This window comes from Dendropsophus ebraccatus, chromosome 14 (genome assembly GCF_027789765.1).
Source record: "Dendropsophus ebraccatus isolate aDenEbr1 chromosome 14, aDenEbr1.pat, whole genome shotgun sequence".
NCBI lineage: Eukaryota > Metazoa > Chordata > Amphibia > Anura > Hylidae > Dendropsophus > Dendropsophus ebraccatus.
Window position 1 is genome coordinate 70,295,501 of NC_091467.1, and position 10,169 is coordinate 70,305,669.

The window sequence follows — 10,169 nt, forward strand, 5'->3', positions numbered from 1 at the left end:
TTTTTTTACATTAGGGCCAACATGATACTTGAACTAGCTGGAAATTTCATATCTGTTCTGCACATGGCAGGTGTTCTGACTGTACAAATTTTTATACATAATGGTGGTCTTCGTCATGGAGGGGGGAACGTTTCCTATTTTAGGTCTCGGATAGGGAGAAATTATTTTTTGTAATGAGAAATTTATAACAAAAAAAAGCGCATTTTTTGGAGTCCAATGCAAGTAACCAATGACAGAAGTCTTATTTTTAAAAAATATATATGTACAAAATAAAATGAGTCGCAAACCAGTCCGGAACTTGAAAGAGGCTGCTATGCACTTTTATCTAGTTACCCTTTTTTTTAATAAAACAAAAAATTTAGGCTGATCCCTTGTTTGATCGCACAGAAAACATTATGCCCTAAAATAGGGGGTAACAAGACCCCGTCCCATTTTTTGTTATTTTGAAAGAGTACAATTTTTATGATACTAATCCATATTTTCTGTATTTAAAGCCAAATGTAAATAATATGTAAAAAAAAAAGAAAAAAAAAATAAGAAAAAAAAAGTTAAATAAAAAAATTTGAATAAAACAAAAAAACACACGATATGCCAATAGAGGTATAAATAAAGTGCAGTGAATTCTGGGAACAGAGACCTAGAATTTTTTATTAGATATTTACGAACCTCAAACTGTCTCCGATGTTATGGGCGTATGTTATTTATTTAAGCATGGTCTTTTAAGTTGGAAGTGTTTTTTTTTTTTTTGTAGATTCAACAATTTGTAATCTGTTAGTAGTTTTTGATGTTTTTTTTTTCTTTTTATACTAAAACCCTTTGTCTTTACCATGCAGATTTTGCACTTTTTAAAAATCAAAAAGGGAAATTATCTTTTTAAATTCAAATGAAGCTAAAATATTTTTGAAAACTTTCATTTTTTTATATTTAATTTTAAAATTTAAGTCAACTTTTTTTTTTTTTTTTTTTTTACTTTCATATGGCAAAGGTGACTCTGCCTCTACTATGATGTGCTGTAGGCTGTGAAGCTTGATCTAGATAAATATGGAAGTTGCTGTTATATTATACATTTATGACAAGACCCCTTCTCCTTCCTGAAATACTTGAATTGGACATTTGAATGATGTCTTAACCAGAGCACTGTATGTGAGGTCACTAAGGAAGTCGTATATACCTATTTATCCATAGGTATACAGATATATATATGAAATATTTTTACATATACAACCTACTTAGTGCTGGCACATTGGAGTGTTAACATGAGTGGCACCCTAGATTTGTTTGCAGCATTCCTCATAGAGAAGGCCGTAGGGTCACCAAATGCCTAAGTACCCAAAGGTCATGGATTTGACCTTGTTCTTCAACTCCTAGACTAGTATGTACTCTAACTGCTCCCCTAAACGTCTTCATATTATGCAACAGGGGTAAGTTATTCTATTTATTAAACTTTTTTTTTTAAATTGTGGGATGCGAGCATTTAAAAAAATTCTATATTTCTTTATGGTAAAGACAAAGTGTTTTGACCCGCAAATTCTTACTTACTGTTGGATCTAGTTTAAGACGTGATAAGATGTACTGTAATGTCTTTAAACTCTGGTTGTTCCTAGCCTGATAAGGGGAGGTGGGCACAGCCTGGTCACCATCTTTTAGCCAATTTTTATTTTTTTTACGTATGGCTTGCTGTTTCCACGTTGGGATCGGCACATGACAATCATTGTAAATAATTCTCTTCTTTCTGGTTGTAACTTTTTTTTTTTCTAATTGTATCAAAGTCTTCCTAAAATGTACTGCACAGATCCTGGATTGTACAGATTTTTTTATTAATATTATGTCTTATTTTATTATTTCTAAAATAAAATAAAATTTCAAATAGTTACGTTTTTTTGTATTATTTTTTCCCCCTCCGTGTGCTATTCAGGTAAAAAATCCATCTTTGCATTAAACGGGTGTTCCAGGAAAAATTTACTTTTAGGAGATTGCGTGGGATCCAACCTCTGTACCCCCTTTGTATTGGGCCCGCCGGCTCTCTTATGAATAGACATGTTACCCCTAGCTCTATTCCTTCCTATGGAGCAAAGGAAAGAGCCGAGTACGCCGGAAGAGCGATGTACTTGGCTCTTTCTGTCGGCTCCATGGGAAGGAATAGAGCTAGGGGTAACATGCTGTACCTGCAGCTCTATTCATTACATAGAAGCCAGGGCCCTATACAGAGGGGTACCGGGGTTAGACTTTCCATAATCTCCTACTTTTCCCCTACCCTGTGGATAGGGGAAAAGTTAATTTTTCCTGGAATACCTCTTTAAGAGTGAGGAGGAGGAGCTTTGTGCAACTTAGTACCACCCATGAGGAACGACAACCCACATGCTCACCTGTTCTGCTTTACTCTGAGCTGTCCGTATAGTATAAGCACACTTTTTTTTTTTTTTTTTTAGGACTTGCTAGGACACACAAGGTGGCCAATCCAATCTTAGGGGTGGACAACCTTTTTAATCTCCCATCACATACTATTAGGAGCACAGCAGTTGTCAGTGTAGGAATGCAGAGAGCGTATTCATACCATACCTGCTCCTGGACAAACATGAAACCAGCAAAATGTCAAAGGGTCCCTCAGAAGACATGGCCTTTTTTTTTTTTTTTTGCTTGTACTAACCGGCACTGTGTAAGACGTGTGTAATTGAGACTATAGTATGAGCTGCAGTTTGTCCAGTATCCACCACTAATACGCTTACACTGGAACTGGTCTTGGTAAGTGGAGATTAAGGGTTTGTGATTAATTGGGTGAATTCCATCCAGAGCATCGGCTGCCGCCTAATCCCAGAGCAAAATATTCATTATATTCTCATTAACCAAAGGGCAAAATCGCTAGGAGAAAAAAAAAGAAGAAAAAAAGAGAACTCGGCACTCTTAAGTATATTCTATTTCTCTCCTGCCTATTGTCGCATATGTATGTATCCCGGACCAGGGAGCAACTCAGGGGTTAAACTGCAGAACTCACAATGGAAAGTTATTCTTATTGTTTCTTCTTGGTAAAAACCAAGTTCAGAGATCACGTGTAGCAAGTACAATCCTAGGTGCGGTGGAAACATTTCCCATCATCCAAATTTAATGAATATGAGAGTACAATTTCTCTTTGTGAGAAGTGTTTTTGGTGTAATGTGAGCCGCTTACTGCGATCACGCTGCACCTCCTGCTTGTTCATACGCTTCACTGGTGCATTCATGGTGAAGCTGAGATGATTGTCAGGGTGAAGGCCGCTAAAATCTTACAATTCAACCTTCCTACTCCTTAAAACATTGGGGGAGATTTATCAAACATGGTGTAAAGTGAAACTGGCTCAGTTGCCCCTAGCAACCAATCAGATTCCACCTTTCATTTTCCAAAGAGTCTGTGAGGAATGAAAGATGGAATCTGATTGGTTGCTAGGGGCGACTGAGCCAGTTTCACTTTACACCATGTTTGATAAATCTCACCTAGAGTCCTTAAACCTGTGTCTCTTCAGGTGCTGTAAAACTACAACTCCCATCATGCCTGGACAGGCCTCAGCTGGCTAGGCATGATGGGAGTTCTAGTTTTGCAACAGTTAGAAAGCCACAGGTTAGAGAATACACCCTTAGGCTATGTTCACACTGCGTATGAATCCGTCCGTAGATCGTACGCCGCTGTACATGTGCGGCTGAAACTACGGGCGTGGGAAAAATAGACATGCGGCCGGATGCGTACGAACCGCGAACATACGCCCGTAGTACAGTTATGCTTCCCTAGCTTGTTTCGAAGCGATCTGAAACAGGTCATTTACTTGGAAATCTTCGCCCAGCCCAATAAAACTCACAGAACCTTTTGGATCGAAAAATCAAGTTCAATTTGGCTGAAATAAGTTCTCCGTACGGGACTGCATGGAAATCCACGGCCGTGAGTTGGAACATTTCCGTCCTCAAACAATGGTCTTGTTCATTTTTCACGGCGCCGCATACAATCCGACCGTAAGCTCATACGTAGTGTGCATTGTGCGGGTGTATATCGTATACTTTCATGCGAACGCATCAACCTCAAAACTACGTGCGTATATTTGCGGTTCGCACTACGGACGGATTCATACGCAATGTGAACATAGCCTTAAAAGGTAGTTCGGCGCTAAACATTTATTCACAAAATAACACACATTACAATGTTATACAACTTTGTAATGTGTGTTATGTATGTGAATGGCCCCCTTCCCAAAGGCTGTCCAGGCATGATGGGAGTTGTAGTTTTGCAACAGCTGGAGAGCCATGGCCGATATTGGGGAGGGGATAGGACCAATGAGGGCTGCCCCTTCTCCCTGTACACGTCATACATCTGCATGGTCATCCTCATACATAGGTCAAGTGTTATAGGACCACTGGCGATATAAATCTTCCGCCATTGCCTAGTAACACGGTATAGAGGAAGATAAAACGAGAGTGTTTGGTCGGTGTGAACTCACTTCATACCAGCAGACATTTCACGCTTGCCATAAGGGAGCAAAGCGCTTTTGATCCCGACGTGTGCTGTTACCTCTCATCCCTCAGAGTGACAAGTGTTTGCATTTGAAAGCGACAAGATATAAATCCCACCAGCGTATTCCTTTCCGCTGAAGGACAGAAAGTTCCAGGGATCGGATTACTTCTGGACATAATTATGATGCAAATGGTATCAGGAATACTCAGTGTGACATGATATCAAGCCACAAGTGACACTGGCCGGACGAGAATTAAAGGGACAGCGCGCCAGCTTTATTCTAATTGGGACCGGATAGACTTTGAAGTGCACTCTCACTTTTAAAAACTTTGTCAAAAGTTTTGATCGCTTGAGGTGTGAGTGTTCATCGCCAGAATGGGAAGGTAGAGAAGCACGCAACTGAGCGCTTCTCTCCCCGAGATGGTCCCATATTGCTCAGTCTATACTTCTCCCTTCCGATCTAATGATCAGTGGCGGTCTGACCCGGACATATCTCTACAACACTGCGTCAAACTTGCAGCCCTCCAGTTGTTGCAAAACCACAATTTCCATCATGCCCGAACATGACTGTCCAAGCATGATGGGAATTATAGTTTCGCCACAACTGGAGGTCTGCGAGTTTGACATCAGTTTTATAGAAACATGTTAAAAGTTTTTTTTTTTTTTTAATTTTAAAGTGGTAGTGATCTCAGATATATGATGAATAAATCCCTAGAACGAAGGGAATTGTATGCAGAGACTGATAACCAGAACATCCCCGATACCTTTCACAGCTGCAGGATTGCTACAGTTGTATCTGTTCTGTGTGACGTAAACCACTTGATACATTCTACACTCTCAGTACAAGAGAGAGGTTTGTTCTGCTGATGGGTCTCGCTTAGATTATCCGGACTGGATATAACTGTAACAAATTCTCAGCTGTGAGAAATATTAAAGGGGTATTCTGCTCAATCATAACTTCTGATATGTTGCTGCCCATGGTGAGACTAACAATTCCTTCCATACTTGTTATTATCTATTCAGTCTCCTTCCCCCAGTTCTCAGCTGCTTTCTGCTGAAGACACAAAAATCTGTGTGTGAGCTTTTCTCTCTGTGTCACCCTCCTCCTCCCCTTCTTGATGTAAACACGCCCCTGGCAGGCTTTATCTGCAACACTGTAGCTTCTCTGTAATGCTGGGAGGGTTATTCTGAGGTCAAGTTGCTAATGAACTCACTGTGATTAACCCCTTCCATCATTGCAAAGAAGCTACAATGTTGCAGATAAAGCCAGCCAGGGACTTGTTTACATCAGCTAGACCTTTAGGCCAAGCCTTTGAGGGGGGGGGGGGAACCTATATGGCAATGATGTCACAGAGGGGCGGGGCTACGGTGGTGATGTGGATGGGGCTAAGTGGCTCCACCCACTTAGCACAATCCGCAGATGATAAAAGATCACTTTTTACTGGAACAAGCACCATGACGTAAGATATAAAATAAGGTATGAAAACTGCTAAATGTACCCTTTACAGCTGTGTAGAGAAGTCAGAATGCAAAAAGGGGGGGACACGGTCACTTTAAGAACATCTGGGATGTCATTGTCCTGGAACTGAGAGAAGCAGATCACAATGCTCTCGGTACCCAAGTGCCTTTAGCACGGCAGAATATATGGGTTCTATAAGGCACTACTATAGTTTGGTAAGAGTCTTGACCGGCTATAGTCATGTGGTTGTGCCGCCTCCATCTCATTTTCAGCAGCAAAGCGCTAACATCATCCGTTCTGCTCACATTGTGACTTTTCCACAATATAAGCCTTCCAGGATGTGCAGATTGCATAGAAGACTTGTCAAAATTTGAGGAATTCTCCCTTTTTTTGGAGTTACTAAGCGGATACGGCAGCGTATAATGAGCAATATCTGTCTGACTGCCTGAACAATGTGACACTTGTTACTTCTTATCTGTGAGTTGTGTGTTGTCAGTCAGTACACCATGAGACGGCCGCCAGCCGCTGTGACAAAGTGACACTTGTTACATCTCCGCACCCCCAGGGCTGAGTTTATGAGCAGATAAAACTTTACAAGATTATTACACTGTGTAAAATACAATATTAGAAGAGTGAGATGGCCCGGGGCTTCACCTAACCAGGCAGCGTACTGTGATGTCGCTTAAAGGGGTATTCCAACCTATAACACTTATATCCACAAGATAGGCAATAAATGTCAGTTTGGAGACCTCCTGAGTAGGGAGCGAGGCTATCTCCACCAGCGGCCATAGACAATGAAGGAAGCTGTGGTGCACACTAACACAGGAGACTCGGGCCTCTGTATTGGAGATTGCAGGGGGTCCCTGTGGTTGGAGCCCCTATGGACCAATATGTATGCCCTGGCCTGTGGATAGTGTTATAGACTATAGGTCATGGTTACAGTATATCGCAGAAGCACAACCCTATGTCTATAATTCTAACTACACATATGATAAATTATTATTTTGGCCTCCACTATGTGCCACATCTTTCCTTAATTCAAAGGAATCGATGTACGAGATCACTTATCCAGGCAGGATACGTGGTGTCCTCTGGTGTCCGGCGCTGAGCGGATCTTTCAGTAATTTCCAAAAGATGATTGGAGTCGTAGTACTAAAATCTTCAACTACTTTATTGCATGACGTAAAAACACTATAAATACGTTTCAACGATCATGCCTCTTCATCAGACAATTCTTAATTCAAAGGAAGTATGTGATGTCACTGTATGATAATGGTGCACATAGTGATGTCACTGTATGATAATGGTGCACATAGTGATGTCACTGTATGAGAATAGTGCACATAGTGATGTCACTGTACGAGAATGGTGCACATAGTGATGTCACTGTACAAGAAAAGCGCACATAGTGATGTCACTATACAAGAAAAGCGCACATAGTGATGTCACTGTATGATAATGGTGCACATAGTGATGTCACTGTATGAGAATGGTGCACATAGTGATGTCACTGTATGAGAATGGTGCACATAGTGATGTCACTGTATGAGAATGGTGCACATAGTGATGTCACTGTACAAGAATGGTGCACATAGTGATGTCACTGTACAAGAATGGTGCACATAGTGATGTCACTGTGCGAGAATGGTGCACATAGTGATGTCACTGTCCAAGAATAGAGCACATAGTGATGTCTCTGTTGGATAATGGTGCACATAGTGATGTCACCGTATGATATTGGTGCACATAGTGATGTCACTGTACGAGAATGGTGCACATAGTGATGTCACTGTTGGATAATGGTGCACATAGTGATGTCATCGTATGATATTGGTGCACATAGTGATGTCACTGTACAAGAATAGTGCATATAGTGATGTCACTGTACAAGAATATTGCACATAGTGATGTCACAGTATAATAATAGTGCACAATGTGATGTCACTGTATGAGAATAGTGCACAATGTGATGTCACTGTATGAGAATAGTGCACAATGTGATGTCACATTAGAGGAATGTTGCACTCAGTAACGTCCCAGTACACATTCGGGACACCTTGGATAACCCCCCCATCCCCTGACCATGTAGAATGTACCGTATGCTGCGGATGCATGGCAGTGAGCTCCTGTAGTAATGCGGTATCGGCAGGCAGCCTGGTGATCAGCGCTCTCACTGCACTACAAAAGCCTTAAACAACAAAATTATATATTATTAACGATAATTACAGCTGCGAATTGGAAAAACCAGGGTTTTCAAACCTGCCTCCTGTGCGCGGAGGGTGAGAGGCTCGGAGAGGCTTCAGTTCACAAATCACTTACATTTGGCAAGCGGGAACAATGGGCTTTGTTTGAGATGTTACATCTGTTTGATGCACGCCATTGTCTCGGCGCTCTGACATCGTCATCAATTCTTCTAACCTTCTTCTGCTTCCTTCGTGGTAGTCTATTACCGCAGAAAGGTCCCTCTGTCTAATTACCCATCTATGTATTCATCTACGTCCTGCCTACCGCGAATCTAGCACACCGTGAATTATGAGCCCCACCAGAAGTGCGCGTCATTAAAGGGGTATCGCCTTTCTGTTCTCCCCTCCAAAGACCCCCCCCCTCCGCCTAAACAAGTCTCCGTTACTGTACGTATCTATGATAGTGAGGGGGCCGTGCCTGCCCTTTCTGACTGGCGTCGGTAAATGTGCCGTAATTAGGGCGGAACCAGTGTTCTTCTCTGTGATACAACAACAGTCGTCCCGTCTGCGTCTGTACAACCAGGAATCCGGCCTGGACGTAACGGAGGAAAATGTGGTCACGAGCGGCTGGAAAGGAGCAAAGCTTGATAGTCGTCATTGGGTTTCCCACCGTATAAAAGGGGTCAAACAGGAATAGGATGATATGTCTGCTTTCTTTCAAAAACAGCGCCACCCTTGCATACAGGTTATGTATGGTATTGCAACATTAAAAACATAAATTTTTTTTTTACATTCTAAGTATGGTGAATGTCATAGCTATACACCAAAGATATATATATATACGCAGTCAGACACTGCAACGCAATTCTTACACTAATACTGTCCCAGCTGCGACAGCGTCCTGTTCTTCGGGCCGCCGCCGCCCATGCTCCCCACACTCTCCTGGCTCCTCTGTTCAGGCGGACACCATTGCTATCATGCCAGGATCCGGTGTCACCCCCTTTTTGGCCTCTTGGGGCACCTTACCCGGCCATGCTCCTGTTTTCTCCTCCTCTGCCCGGCGCACATGCCTGAGGAGGCAGCAACTTAAAGGGACAGTGCGTCCCTAATTGGATGTTGCATCAATCACCTCCCCTATAACTCAGCACCTGTGCTGACATTCCCTGTTGAAACATCTGCATGCTTCCATAGTGTGTGGTCCCACATGATTCCTGCCCGTGGTTCCTGCTGCCTGTTGTTCCAGCCCGTGCCAGCCATGAGTCCAACTGTGTTCCTGCCAGCCTACCTATCTCCAGCTGCACCTTGCCCGCCACCGCCGCTAGCAAGCCAAGCCAGGGGTAGCGACCTGGGGGTTACCTTCTGCCTTGTGGCAGGCTCTGTTAAAGACCAGCGGCCCCTTAGACTCCGCTGCCTGGTGCGGCATAGCCCATCGCTAGTGGTGGCACAGCGGATCCATGACACCAGTCATTACAAATACACTGTTACTACTTATGCAGGTGCTAGAGGCAGTGTTTCTTTAATCCTTGTGCCATGCACTGAGTATGGCAAAGTCTATCAGTTTAGCTCACCTCTCCTGACATGTATTGGTTTATGCATTCTGCGATCCCTCAGTTATTCCTCCTGGAAAAGTCTAAATAAGTTGATTGGACACTGGCGATCAGTGCGGACTGTGTCCCTGTGCAGAGAAGCTTCTTTGTAAGGGCTCGTTCCCACTGAGCAAAAGCAGCTGAATTTCTGCGCTGAATCAGCGCTGAAATTTCAGCCGTTAAAATAGGTGCAGAGCTAATTTCCATTGTGTTGAATGGAAATTCTGCTCTGCAGTTCACACAGTGGAATTTCCGCACTGAACTAATCCGCTTTCCGCCAGAAGAATGAACATGTTCATTCTTCCGCTAGCGGAAGCCTATACAAATCAATGGGGCTCTGATTTTCTGTTTCAGCGCGGAATACAAGCGTAATACAAGCGGAAATTACTCGCTGAATCAGCGCGGAAATGGGGAAAAGGGGGGGGAGGAGGATTCTAGTATATGTTCTGGTATAGTCTAGTTTACTCG